General features: G+C 44.7%; 1 protein-coding gene across 5 annotated transcripts in view; it reads right to left on the bottom strand.

Moving 5' to 3' along the window:
- Positions 1-12,603, bottom strand: part of ZBTB8A (zinc finger and BTB domain containing 8A) — a 65,173-nt gene extending 52,570 nt beyond the window's left edge. For 2 of the 5 annotated variants that reach the window (XM_044237691.1, XM_044237695.1), the window contains exons 1-2: positions 12,205-12,350; positions 584-687 (exon numbers count right to left, since the gene is read on the bottom strand). The gene's annotated coding sequence lies outside the window, so the exon portion shown is untranslated. Of the gene's footprint in view, positions 1-583; positions 688-3,358; positions 3,523-12,204; positions 12,351-12,565 lie in introns of those variants that run through there. The other 3 variants (XM_044237694.1, XM_044237692.1, XM_044237698.1) reach the window with 3 other exon arrangements.
- Between the last annotated feature and the right edge of the window lie 1,605 nt (positions 12,604-14,208).

Below are 14,208 nucleotides of genomic sequence, written 5' to 3'. Positions count from 1 at the left end.
CCTGCACAGCTGTCGGGGCAAGGGCCCCGACACTCAATTAGCTCTATGTCCACGGACTTCACCTTTACCTTCCCAGGCTGCGTTTCCTTCTCTACAAATTGAGGCTACTGGTCTAGATCATCTCTAGCTCTTACGTCAGATGAAACTTTGATTAAGGTAGGATGGAGGAGATACACCCACAAGGGAGGCAATGAATTAAAAATTGAGCAATAATGGGCACCTGGGTGGCTCAGTGGGTTAAGCCGCTGCCTTCGGCTCAGGTCATGATCTCAGGATCCTGGGATCGAGTCCCGCATCGGGCTCTCTGCTTGGCAGGGAGCCTGCTTCCTCCTCTCTCTCTGCCTGCCTCTCTGCCTACTTGTGATCTCTCTCTGTCAAATAAATAAATAAAAATCTTTAAAAACTGAGCAATAAGTGAACAGGGAGACCTGGCCAAGAAAACCAGAACGTTGAGTGTTTTATATAGTAACTGTTCAAGCAACAAATCCATACTCTGATTATATAAAACCTATAATTGCAAAACTCGACTTTCTCTCCATATATTTAAGATAGGTATAATATCAAGAATTAAAATGGCTCATACCTGAAAATTTATGAACGCTGCTCTTGAAACCCTGCTAAGTCAATTGAGTGGAGTAAAAAAGGGAAGATTCCAAGTCAAACACACTCTGTATATGAAGGATTGTCCTGTAGAGAAAGCAAATAGCTGTTTATAATGTACTTTTGTAATTAGAGACAGAAACATCTGCTAAGGTACTTAATAGCTACTTATTTAAATAAAACTATATGGCAGCACTGTTCCAGTGAACTAGGTCATCGGCACAGATGATGAATGAACAGAAATAAACAGACTGGCTTATTTTTAACTGAATCCTTAATATGAAAATCTGCAAGAAGTGATTTCTGATATTATAATGGATTACAGCCAATGGCAAGCAGACATACTTTTTAACTTTGACAATGAAATAAACTTCTGAAGACAAAAGCTGTTCAAAGGCAGGCTAGCAGATCAGGTTATGACAACAGCAACATATGTCACATCACTCTTTTCCTGCAAGTGCCATTAATAGGATTTGCAAGAAAACCAAACAGAAGAGCTTTAAAGACTCAACTTGAAAAATTCAACATTTCTGAGAGACTGTACGGTTGCAGGAAGTGGGGGAAAAAAATCTTACCGCATATGTTCAGAAAGTCCTACTGGAGTCACCCAGATCTTTTATAACTTACTGAGTTTGCCAGATTGCACCCGAGTATACCACAATTTGTAATATCAGCTGTAACAACCTGTTAACAATTTTTCAGTTTTTACTTTATTCCAGACATTTTTAATTACTAAAAAAAAAAATCTGTTGGATTGTTTTCTTTGCTGACCATGAAGTTTTGTTAATCAAGGAGAGTATGAGGCTTTATGTCCATAGGCAGTGGAAAATGAATTTGATGCTTTTTAAACCAATCAATTAAGCTAAGAGTTCTCATTATAATATAAAACTATTGTATACTTACAGAAAATTTTAGAAAACACAGGCAAATAGAAAGAAGAAAACAAATTGAAAGAATTTTATTTTTTAAAAGATTTTATTTATTTATTTGACACAGAGAGAGCACAAGTAGGGGGAATGACAGAGGCTTCCCGCTGAGCAGGGAGCCCTACATGGGGCTCGATCCTAGGACCCTAGCATCACGACCTGAGCTAAAGGCAGACGCTTAGCTGACGGAGCCACCCAGGGACCCCTAAACTGACATAATTTAAAAAAAGATTTTATTAATTTATTTTGTCAGAGAGATCACAAGCAGGCAGAGCAGCAGAGGGAGAGGGAGAAGCAGGCTCCCTGCTGAGCAGAGAGGCGGATGTGGGGCTCGATCCCAGGACCCTGGGATCATGACCTGAGCTGAAGGCAGTCGCTCAACTAACTGAGCCACCCAGGCGCTCCATTAATTTTTAAATGAGTATCCTGAAAACACCCACAGAGAAAGGAGAGCTGCTCAAATATATTTAAACTAGTAAAATGATTACCCACTTGTGAGGAGGTCTGGATTCTGGCAACTTAAATCATTCAAAACATTTTGTTGCCTTTAGGCTTACAAAATTTTTTGAGCAGAAAACTAGTTGGGGGAACAAAATTAATAATTTTTGAGAACAACTTCTTGCGACACTAAAAGCTCATCTATCACCTAGCCCCACTGAGCACTCAGGAAAGGGTACTTACCGGGAGAACTATAGCTTTACTATCTCAACAATGGTACTTAACAGCACCCTAACTAGTACTGGGTCTGTGCAGTGACAAGCAAAGTTAATTCTGTGGCTTCTTAAGAAAACTGATTTCTGGTGGCGCCTGGGTGGCTCAGTGGGTTAAGCCGCTGCCTTCGGCTCAGGTCATGATCTCGGGGTCCTGGGATCGAGTCCCGCATCGGGCTCTCTGCTCAGCAGGGAGCCTGCTTCCCTCTCTCTCTCTGCCTGCCTCTCTATCTACTTGTGATTTCTCTCTGTCAAATAAATAAATAAAATCTTTAAAAAAATAAAGAAAGAAAGAAAATTGATTTCTGGACTATAGGCTATGCCCTGCATAGTTTTTACAAATTGATGACATACCCTTTTTAGGAATAACCGCCATTTCTACTCTAGCAGATATTTTTAAAAAACAAATTTTTTAAAGTAGGTTCCACACCCAACATGGAGCTTGAACTTGCCACCCTGAGATCAAGAGTCACATGCGCACTCTACTGACAGAGGCGGCCAGGCGCCCCTACTCTAGCAGATGTTAGCTGGTTTGTGTATTAACCTTCAGCATCCTTTCCAACTTCCTTTTGGAAAATAAAAAAGCACATTTCCCAGACTCCTTTACGGTTCAGTTTCCCCCACGTGAAACAGAATTCATCCATCAGATGTTCTTCTGTGAGATCTGGAAGACAGAAATGAGGCAGGGGCCATCTTTCTGCTACTTAGGCATTAATGCTGGCAAGTACATTTATGGAAACACTGGATTTTCCTGCAAAGCCTTTCAGGGTCCAGAGCTTCATGGCTGTTTAGAGACAAGTTTGGTAGAGACAACCGTCCCCAGTTGGTGGGTACTGAGGGGCAGTTTCAGGGAAGCAATCTCTTGACCCTTGAACTGCAGCGAGCGATGCCATCTGGAACACAGCAGGGCCAGTGATGGCCTCCTGATTCCCTCCCCCTGGAGGGCCTGCTTGCAGTCTGGTTCTGGGAATGATTTCTGCAGGCCCCGCCTGGAGCCCATTCCTTCCGGCCTTTCCAGTGATTTTGTAAGCACTCAATTCCCTTTAGTAAACCAGCTAAAACTCTAGAGCGGTGTCTTCTTCCTGCCACAAGGCCCAGATGACATACTAATACATCAGTTACCTCGAACTTTAAGCAGACAGGCGAGTAGTGTGTGAACAGCAGGACTGGTCAGTATGCGGGGGTACAGGCTCTAGACTCAGACTGTCCAGGTGCAAATTCTGGCTCTGCCACACATTAACTAGATAACGTGGGAAGTTAACCTTCTAGAGCCTCAGTTTCTCCATCTGTAAAATGGAATCATAGAAATATCTTCTGGGTGCCTGGGTGACTCAGTGGGTTAAAGCCTCTACCTTCGGCTCAGGTCATGGTCCCAGGGTCCTGGGATCAAGCCCTGCATCGGGCTCTCTGCTCAGCAGGGAGCCTGCCTGCTTCCCCCCCTCCCCACCGCCTGCCTCTCTGCCTACTTTTGATCTCTGTCAAATAAATAAATAAAATCTGAAAAAAGAAAGAAAGAAAGAAATACCTTCTAGAGCTACAGGACAGAGTAAAAGAGAAAAATCATCTAAGTAAAGTGCTTACAACAGTGCTTTGCTTATACCAAGCCCTTGATGGATGTTATTATTATGGTAATCATCATCATCATCATGACTATTATTAATTACACAGACCGCTTTAAACTCTTTAACTGCATAGAAAACGTAAACATTTTATAACTTTACTACCACAGATTTTCTTGAAGCCTGTAAAATGCTAAGTTCTACAAAAGTGGATGCAGAAGAAAACGTGACTGTGTCCCTCGTTTTCGTGTGCTCAGAGAGAGTGATCTTTTCAAAATCACAGTGTACATGAAGTCGGCAAAGCTCTGTTCTAGCTGGCCTGAAGCAGTTAAGGTTACTCTAACTCGCTATTGTAGACCTCGCCCCAAGGAAGAGTTATTCTGTAGAAACTACTGTTGCCATATTACCATTTCAAACACTGCCTCATTAATGATGCTCTAGGAATCAGGGTGTTTGCGGATTTTTTCCCCCAGCTTCATTAAGATGTAATTGACAAAACCGTAAGGTATTTAAAGGTACATTATGATGCTCGGATACATACACACTGTGAAAGGAGTCCCTCCATCTAGATAATGAACACATCATCATCTCGCTCACACTGATCGCTGGTATTGGGGTTTGGTGCGCTTTCTTGTTGTTGTTTGTTTATTTTTGTGAGAACACTTAAGCTCTACTCTCTTAGCAAATTTCAATTATACCTAACAGTGTTATCGACTATAGTCACCATGTTATATATTAGATCCTCAGGCCTTACTCATCTTATAGCTGAAAGTTTGTGCCTTTTTACCAGCCTCTTCCTATTTCCTCCATCCTCTAGCCCCTCATAACCACCTTTCTAGTTGGTTTCTAGGAGTTTCGCTTTGTTTTTGAGATTCCACATATAAGTGATAACCTGTAGTAGCTATTGGTCTTTCTCTATTTGGCTTATTTGACTTTGCATAATGCTCTCAGGGTCCGTCCCTGTTGTTGCAAACTTCAGGATTTCTTTCTTTTTCGTGGCTGGATATTAATCCATTATATAGATCTCTCTCACATCTTCTTTACCCACCCATCCCTTAACAGACTCATAGGCTGGTCTGTTACTCAGATTTTTTGTCAATGTTATCACAGGGGCACCTGGGTGGCTCAGTCGGTTAAGTGTCTACCTCTTGGTTTCGGCTTGGGTAGTGAACTCAGGGTCCTGAGAGGGAGTCCCATGTTGGGCTCTGTGCTCAGGATGGAGTCTGCTTGGGATTCTCTCTCTCTCTTCTCCCTCTGCCCCTCCTCTTCATGTGTGAGCTCCCTCTCAAATAAATAAATCTTTATTTTTTTAAAAGATTTTATTTATTTATTTGACAGAGAGAAATCACAAGTAGGCAGAGAGGCAGGCAGAGAGAGAGAGAAGGAAGGAGGCTCCCTGCCAAGCAGAGAGCCAGATCTGGGACTCGATCCCAAAACCCTGAGATCATGATCTGAGCCGAAGGCAGAGGCTTAACCCACTGACCCACCCAGGTGCCCTCAAATAAATAAATCTTTAAAAATAATGTTATCACAGAGGAGATTTCATGAGAATAGGATCTGTACTCCACAAGATTTGCTATCTGAAAGTTAAATTTTAGTGTTTAGGCTTAGGATACTATTCTAATGTACATATTAAGAAGACCTTAGATAAAACTATGGCCTTGTTTGGTTTGTAAGTATCTTCTGATGATGGAAAATACATGGCAGATTTTGAAATAAAGCTTCCCCCAAATATTCTGAAACCGTAAGAACCTTTTATTGCAACTTATCCTACAGGACCAGTGAGATAGGGGGAACTGAAGTGGATACAAAAGTGTTTGTCATACCCTTGATGGTTCAGACACTGCTGAGAGCCAAGTATGCAACAGCACTGGAGGCCTTTCTGCAGAGTTAGAAAAACAATGGAAAGAGAGCAACTTCAACCTTTGACTTGATGATTACTTTTACACTGTTCTGAACGCCATATAGCTATCTATGTTTCCTTTTCCTATCCTTTTTTAAAGCAAAGATCTTTTATACTATTTTTAGGAGAAGGGCATATATTCAAAAAAAGGAGAAATGTATTCATTCAATACATAATCATCGAGCACCAACTCTGTACCAGGCTCTCTCTAGCTCTGGGAAAGGTCAGTGCTCTGGAACACCTCACTATTGGTTAGGAGAAAGAGTCAGAGAAAGAGCAAGATGGAGAAGAAAGAAGCTTTTAAACCAAGTAACACTACAATGAAGAAAATACTCCTAGCACAAGGGAACTCTGAAACCAAGGAAGTAAATGACTGTGTCTAGAAGTGTCCAGAAGTTCCCAAAGGCAGTACCAGTGGAGTGGGTCTTGAAGCATGAGTAGAAGTTCATTCAGGAAACAGAGGTCAAAGGGCACAGCACCAAGGGCAAAGGCACAGGTAGGTATGAAACAGCGTGCCTTCTTTGGGGATGATAAAAATGCTGCTGTGGCTATAGGCATGGGACCTGTAGAGGCCTACTGGAAAAGAAAAAGAGAAAGAAGAATGTAGCCACCAGATCCCAAAGCCCCTCCACTTTTGAAGGTTTGGGACATTTTTGAAGGATTTTAAGAAGAGTGACATCATTGCAGATCTACTACTGACTGTGGGACTTAGTCAAGCTACTTAATTCTGTGCATCAGTTTCTTCTTTGTAAAATGAGGATATTGACTGTTAAGAGGCTCTAAGGAAGTCTGTTAAGAGGATTAAATAAGATAATAGCTAAGATTAATAAGATTAATAGCAATAAGAAATAAATTGAGACAAATAGCAAAAGCACATAAAGATACGTTTAACATCATTCGTCAGCAGGGAAATGCAAATCAAAATCACAGTAAGATACCACTTCACATCCACTAGGATCGCTAGAATAAACACGTACACACACACACACACACACACACATGCACACACAAGTGTTGGCCAGGATCTGGACAAATCAGAACCGTCATACACTGCTGGTGGGAATGTAAAATGATGAAGCCATTTTGGAAAACAGTCCGGCAGTTCCTCAAATGATTAAATATAGAGTTATCAGAGGACCCCGCAATTCCATGCCCAGGTGTATCTCCAAGAGAAATGAAAATATATGTCCCTACAGAAATCTGTATACAAATGTTTGTTGCAGCATTATTCATAATACCTAAAAGATGGAAACATCACAAATGTCCATCACCGGGAAATGGAATAGCCATACAATAGAATGTTATTCAAAGTTTATAAGGAAAAAAGTACTGGTACGTGTTATATGACAGATGAACTCTGAAAACATTCCACTAAGTGAAAGAAGCCAATCACAAGACCACATACTATATGACTCAATTCATATAGAGAGTTGACACTTAGTTGCCTGGGGCTGGGAAGGGGGGTGTGGGGAGGGGGCTGAGAGGAGAGGCCTGAGAACTAAAGGGTACCGTGTTTCCTTTGAGGTGATGAAATTGCTCTGAAATTGACTGTGGTGACAGTTGTACAGAAGGAATAGAGTGAAAATCACTGAATTTTATACTTTAAATAGGTGAATTATATAATTCATCATATGTGTATATAATATAACATATTGTATAATATAATAATATATTGTATAATACAATAATAATAATGATACAATACTATGAATTGTATTTCAATAAAGCTATTAAAGACCAGTTATATAATCCAGTGACTATACTCCTAGACATATACCCAAGATCAATGCAAATATATGTCCACAAAAAAATCTTATAGTACACAGATGTCCACAGAGGGATTATTCATAGTAGCCCAAACATAGAACCAACTCAAATGTCTATCATTTGAATGGAAAAGCAAAACGTGACACATTCACACAACAGAACAATATTTAGCCATGAGCAGGAACCAAGGACTGATACTTGCTTTAACACGGGGGAACGTTAAAAACCGCAAGCTAAGTGCAAGGAGCTAGTTACAGAAGACCGTGGAGAGATGACAGAGACAGAGTAGGTTAGTGGTTGTTATGGGTGGAGGGAGATGCAGCAGTGGAGAGTGACTGCTAATGGGTATGAGGTTTCTTTATACTATGGTGAAAACGTTCTGGAATTAAAGAATCGTGATGGTTGTGCAGCTGTATGACTACACTCAAAAACACTGAATTGTACACTTTATTTGCTTATTTTTTTTAAAGACATGGAAAAATCTTTTTTTAAAAAAGATTTTATTTATTTATTTATTTGTTGAGAATGAGCACAAGCAGAGGGAGCAGCAGCAGAGGCAGCAGCAGACTCCCAGCAGAGCAGGGAGCCGGATGTGGGACTTGATCCCAGGACTCTGGGATGCTTAACCGACTGAGCCACCCAGGCATCCCTACACTTTATTTTTTAAGATTTTATTTATTAATTTATTTGAGAGAGAGCAAGCAAGCAAGTGCACATGACAGCGGGGCGAAGGGGAAGGGGCAGAGAGGGAGGGAGGAAGAGAGGCTCAAGCAGACTCCATGCTGAGGGTAGAGCCCCAAGCAGGGCTCAACCCCATGACCCTGAAATCATGACCTGAGCTGAAACCAAGAGTCAGACGTTTAACCGACTGAGCCACCTAGGTGCCCTCTGAATTTACTTTAAAAGGGTGAATTTTCTGACATGTGAGTTATATCTCAATGAAAATAACTAATATTTGAATGTGCACTTGGCGCTGTGCTAAACACTGTACACTCATCTTGTTGTGGTCCTCACAGAAGCTGAAACTGAGCCATAAGTAAATTCTTCAAAAATTTTCCAAAATTGCACAGGAACAAGTGGACAGAGACTGGAGTTCTGGCTGACTGACCCCAAACCAACACTCCTGAGTCCTGCACTCTTCTGACCATAGCGCTTGCGCAATGCCTGGCATGCAGCAAGGGCTCAACAAGTATTCGGTATTATTGTTATTATGATCCAATTTGCGTAGCCAGGAGAAAATCTGAGACACCATGGCGGGAAAGAAACAGTGGAAGAGGCAGGGCCAAAGAGACCAATTTAAAGCTGAATATAGGGAGCCTGTGGGGCTCAGTTGGTTAAACAACTGCCTTCAGCTCAAGTCATGATCCTGGAGTCCCAGGATGGGGTCCCACATCAGGCTCCCTGCTAAGCAGGGAGTCAGAATCTCCCTCTGAACTTCGCCCTCTCATGCTCTCCCTCTCTCTCATTCTCAAATAAATAAAATCTTTTTAAAATTGTCGAAGCAAGACACGGTGAGGAACTGACAAGAGGTAGAACTGTAGTAAGGAGCAAAAACAGGAACTTCTACAAAAAAATAGGAATTGTCCTATAGGTTGGGTTCATTTTACCATGTGATAATATTTACAACCACAGGACATTAACATAACCTGCATTTACAACTGTACTCAAGTCATTAAGAAAGGTTAAATTTGGGGCACTTGGGTGGCTTAGTCAGTTAAGCATCTGACTCTTGATTTCAGCTCAGGTCATGATCTCAGGGTTGTGAGGTGGAGCCTCGGTAAGTCACCTTGTTGGGTGTGGAGGCTGCTTGGGATTCTTTTTCTCTCCCTTGCTCTGCCCCTCCCTACCCTCTCTCTAAAAAAAAAAAAAAGAAAAAAGAAAGAAGACTGTGGGCTCCAACACCATCTCTTTTAAGATATATAGTCATTAAACCAGAATTTAGTATGTCCCATCAGGGTCACCAAAACCATCTCATTAGCTTCCTTAGCAAAAATCCCTGAGTCATAAAGAACTTGAGCTAACTAGCATGGTAATTGTATTCTTCAGTGGATTTTAACCCTGGAAAGATTTAGAATTAAGTATAAAAACGTTTAAAAAGGGATGCCTGGGTGGCTCAGTGGGTTAAGGATCTCAGGGTCCTAGGATCGAGCCCAGCATCAGGCTCTCTGCTCGGCAGGGAGCCTGCTTCCCCCTCCCCCTCTCTCTGCCTGCCTCTCTGCCTACTTGTGATCACTCTCTGTCAAATAAATAAATAAAATCTTTTAAAAAAATTAAAAGAAAAAAAAGGAGGTGAGACAGTCATGTGTTATCTACGGAAAGAGTGTTCCAGGAAGATGGGACTGTAAAGATTCTAACATGGAGCAGAGAGGGCTGGAGGACTAGAGAGAGGAAAGAGAAATGGATTCAGAAAGGAAGAGTGACAGTGCAGCAGGTAGACATCATAGGACCATCTTTTTTTTTTAAATTTTATTTATTTATTTATTTGAGAGAGAGAGATTACAAGTGGGCAGAGAGGCAGGCAGAGAGAGAGAGGAGGAAGCAGGCTCCCCGCTGAGCAGAGAGCCCGATGCGGGACTCGATCCCAGAACTCGAGATCATGACCTGAGCCGAAGGCAGCGGCTCAACCCACTGAGCAGCCCAGGTGCCCCCATAGGACCATCTTTTATAAGGCTTTGGCTTTTAATATGAGTAAAATGGGAACCACTGTAAATGGGGAGGCACTAACCATTTTTGAGCAAAGAAGTGACAAAAACTTCCCTCGAGGGGAATAAAAAAAAACTTACATCAAATCCTTTAGATATTATGAACATATAATTATGTCACTGAAAGGGTTAAGCCTATTAAACAGAAACCCAGTTTCAAATAGAAAATAAGACTTATAGAGGATGAATCAAGTAACATGGGGTCAGAAATTTACATGGGGTACAGAAATTTACCTCAAGGAGCCCAGGTACTCAGGATGCCTTCTGCTGACATCTTGCAGTCTAACCCACACGTGCCCAATTGGCTAAGGGTTGCAGGTTAGATGGTTAGGTCGCATTTGCCACTGCTGTGGCCAGAGAGGTTCCCAGGAATAAAGATCTCTGATCCCTAGTTACCAGGAAGAGCTCTTGCTCCAGGGGTCCCATAAACCCACCCATACTTGAGGCTTTGGTTAGGTGGGACAAGAGAGTAAGTTTGAGCCTTGTCTCCCCTGTTGAGGATTTTGGCTTTGTTCTGATAAAGATCAACTAAGGTTTTTAGAGCAGGAAAGCAAAGTGAACGACGCGCTTTCCAGAAGACTCTGGAGGTGCTTTTAGGAGGGAACGAAGAACAAGAACAGGAGGCAGGGGCTTTGGGAGACTGCCATCGTTCACCTTCTGGTTCAACGCTTACATTCCGCACTTAACGCATTTCCTCATCTGGAAAGTGGAATAACCATCGACCTGACCGGGTGGCTGTTTTATGTGAAATTAAGTGAAATAATTCATATAGGCGAAGGCACTCCATTTACTAAATAAACTTCCGCAAACAGGAACGTTTATTGAGAACAGAACACTGGCGTGCGTAGTTAAAAGCCCACTAGGTGGGAATCTACTGCTTCCAAAGACGTCTTAAACGAAAACCAACACAATGTTTTATATCAATTATATCTCAATTTAAAAAAAAGAGAGAGAGAGAGAGAGAGAGAAGGAAAGAAAACCTAACACGTCTTGGAAAGGTGTGGAGTCTGGCTTCTGGCACAATCCATGTGAAATAAGCGCATTGTAAGGGGAAGGAGCCAAACCGCTAACTAACTTATAAAAGAGGCAGTCTGCACGGATCGAAGGTGCGTTTGTGCGGTTCCGTCATAAACCAAAAATTATGGCTCCGTATGTGTTGGGTGTAGCAAGTCTGCCTTCGGTTCTGAGCCCGGATCTGATGCATCACGATATAAAACCAAAGGATGGAGGATGGAGGAGAAACTCGGACTACCGCCCAGGGAGCCACCTTCCCGAGGAAGTGCCCGGGGCGCGGGGAAGCAGCGCCGGGACCCCGGCCCGCCCGCCCCCCGCCGCCCCATTGGGCGGGCCGCCCGTCACTCGCCGCGCAGCCCGAGCCCGGCCGGCCGCCGACCCTCCCGGAGTCCGCGGCGCCCGACGGCTCCACACACGCCGGGCGCCGTCCCCGCGCCGCCTGTCCGCCGCCGCCGCCGCCGCCGCCAGGAGGCTCCGCGCGCCTTCCCGCCTTTCCCCGCTCCGCGGTCGGGTCGGGCCGGGCCGGGCGGGTGGCGAGGCGGGCGCGGGCGGCGACGGCGCGGCCATTGTCCCGCAGCCCCTCCCGGGCGCGCAGGAGGGGCTGGCCGGGCGGGGCGGCGGGGCGGCCGCGGGGAGGGCCGGCAGCGGGGTACCGAGCCCGTGCGCCCCGGCGCCGCCCGCCTCTCCCCGCGGGCCGCCGCCCCGAGGCCGGGCCCCCGCCGCCAGCCGCCCGCCGCCCGCCGCCCGCGCCGCCTTTGTGGCCGTCCCCAGCCCCTCGGAGCCAGCGCGCCGCCGCCGCCACCAACGCCGCCTCTGCGCCGGGGGCTGCAAATGGCGCCCGGCCACCTCTGCGCCTCCCGCCGCTCTGCCGGCCCGGGGAATGTCTGGGGGCGCCGCGCCCGGGCCGCATCCCGCCGCCGCCGCCGCCCGCCGCCCGCCCTCCGCCCGCAGCCAGGCTCGCGGCCCGTCCCGGCAGCCCCGACGCCCCGCCCGCCCTCCGCCGTGCCGCGCGCAGCCACTTACCGCGGGCCGCGGCGCACCGGCGGGTCGCGCGCGCGGGCTGGGGGAGGATTCCTGGACCTCAGCAGGGGAAATAACCACTTTCGAAGCCGCTCCTTTGCGCCCTAAAACAAGTAGCCCCAACGTGAGAGAAACAAAAGGTATTTGCTGACGTGGGCGTTGGACAGAAACGCCCGAGGGCTGGGGACACAATTAAAGGGGCAACGCACAGATTTCAGGCACCAACCAGCGGCTTCGCCCACTCCCCCTGCCCTTGCCTACACCCCACTGCACCCTCCAGAGGCTCCGGGGTGCCCAGGTTTCCTGGCCGTTGACCACGGAATCATTATTTAGTCAGGAGCTTAAATTTAAAATTGTACTTTACGTTGGGAAAGGCGCCTCCGGAGGGCAGAAGGGCTGGATTTCTAGGATCTGGGGAATTTGGTTTAGGAAAGAGGGAGGGACTTAGGCGTGCCCACAATTACTGTATAAGTACATGTGACATTATTGTACTTAAGTTTAGCAACGTCAAATGTAAGCGATTTCACAGAATTCTTACCTTTACTGAAGCCCTTGTTTTGGTTGGGGATAACCTTTTCTAAACCTCTATAGGTCACAAGCATTCTGTTTGAAGAGGAAAACCCAGAGAGTCAGATAAGAGAAAATAATTCCTAAGTTCAGAGAAAATATAAAACCAGTAAAAATAGCAGGTTTTGTGTTTTCCAATACAAAAATTCATTGTACATCGACTTTCTTTTGCCATATTTATGGCCCTAAGTGCAAACAAGTTATATATTTGCTAAAAATCCCAAGTCACTGAATTTTCACTGCAACTACAGAAACATGAATTCTTCAAATTAGTTTCTAGTTCCTTATGTTGGGTCAGGTACTGAAAAGCACTGTGATGCAATAAAACTGGAAAAAATGTCAAAACCTTCCATTTTTCGATGGCTTCCTCTTATATGTCATACTCAGTCAAATTGGACAAAGCTCATTGGTTCAATCAACAATTTGCTGTGCATTTTGAGGATTGAATGCACTAGGAGAGGGATACAAAATATTCACAACATTTCTTAATGTCACGTCCTTATTGCTGTAGAGTTGTTTTGCTATTTACCTGCATTCCTTCACATTCGGAACAGGTAAATGGAAACATGTTTGAAAAAACTAAGTATCAGGGAGGGTTTGGATGTATTCAAGCTACTTTGCAAGCATCCCCATTGAGAATTCTCCCAGAAAGACCTGGGCATTGTTATAATGCAAGGGTTTTTTTGCTTTTTTTTTTTTTTTTCCCCAGACTTCATTAATTAGAACATGCAAAAGAGTTCTACAAACTTGTTCCTCCAGAGAGCCCATCAGATCGGTGATAAACACTTTGTTGCCAGGAAGAAGTAATAGGAGTTTTCCCCCTTCCCTTTCCATTTCCTAGCTTCTAAAACTCATTTATATATTTGGAGAATCCCTGACGTTGTGATTAATTGGTGGCAGGTAGAATCTGCCTCCTAATAGAATCTGGAAATGCCAATGACTTGCTTTCCCAGAATCCCCTACAGCAAGGATAGAGCCCATGCTCCACACTTTGATAATCAGATGCACACACTTTGAAGAGGGAGCTCAAGGAAACTTTTTTTTGCAGTGCGGATAGCTACAGCAAGATCATATCTCTGGGTGCCATGTGGCAGGGCTGCTAAGGGCAGCATCCACTGTCCAGGGCCAGTGCTATCAGTGGTGGCAACTGCCGCATATCTGTTTGCTGAGAGCGGTGTTGGTAGCCTCAGCAGGCCAGCTCTGTGCTATGACTTGGCTGTTGTTTATACCTGCCTAGCAGAGGCTCCAACCCCTGTGCTCTGCTCTGTCTGGGATTCTGTGAACTTTTAATACATTCGTTTCTGCTTAAATAAGCCGTGGCCAGTCTCTGTGCAACTAAGAGCCCTGACCAGTACAAAATGTTAAGATGGCTTCTGGCCCTATGGCATGGATCTTAATCGATAGAATTGTTAGAGGTAAAATGTTGTCACTGGTATCCTC

Source organism: Neovison vison, chromosome 2 (assembly GCF_020171115.1).
Source record: "Neovison vison isolate M4711 chromosome 2, ASM_NN_V1, whole genome shotgun sequence".
Classification (NCBI taxonomy): domain Eukaryota; kingdom Metazoa; phylum Chordata; class Mammalia; order Carnivora; family Mustelidae; genus Neogale; species Neogale vison.
This window is presented reverse-complemented; position numbering and strand designations above follow the sequence as displayed.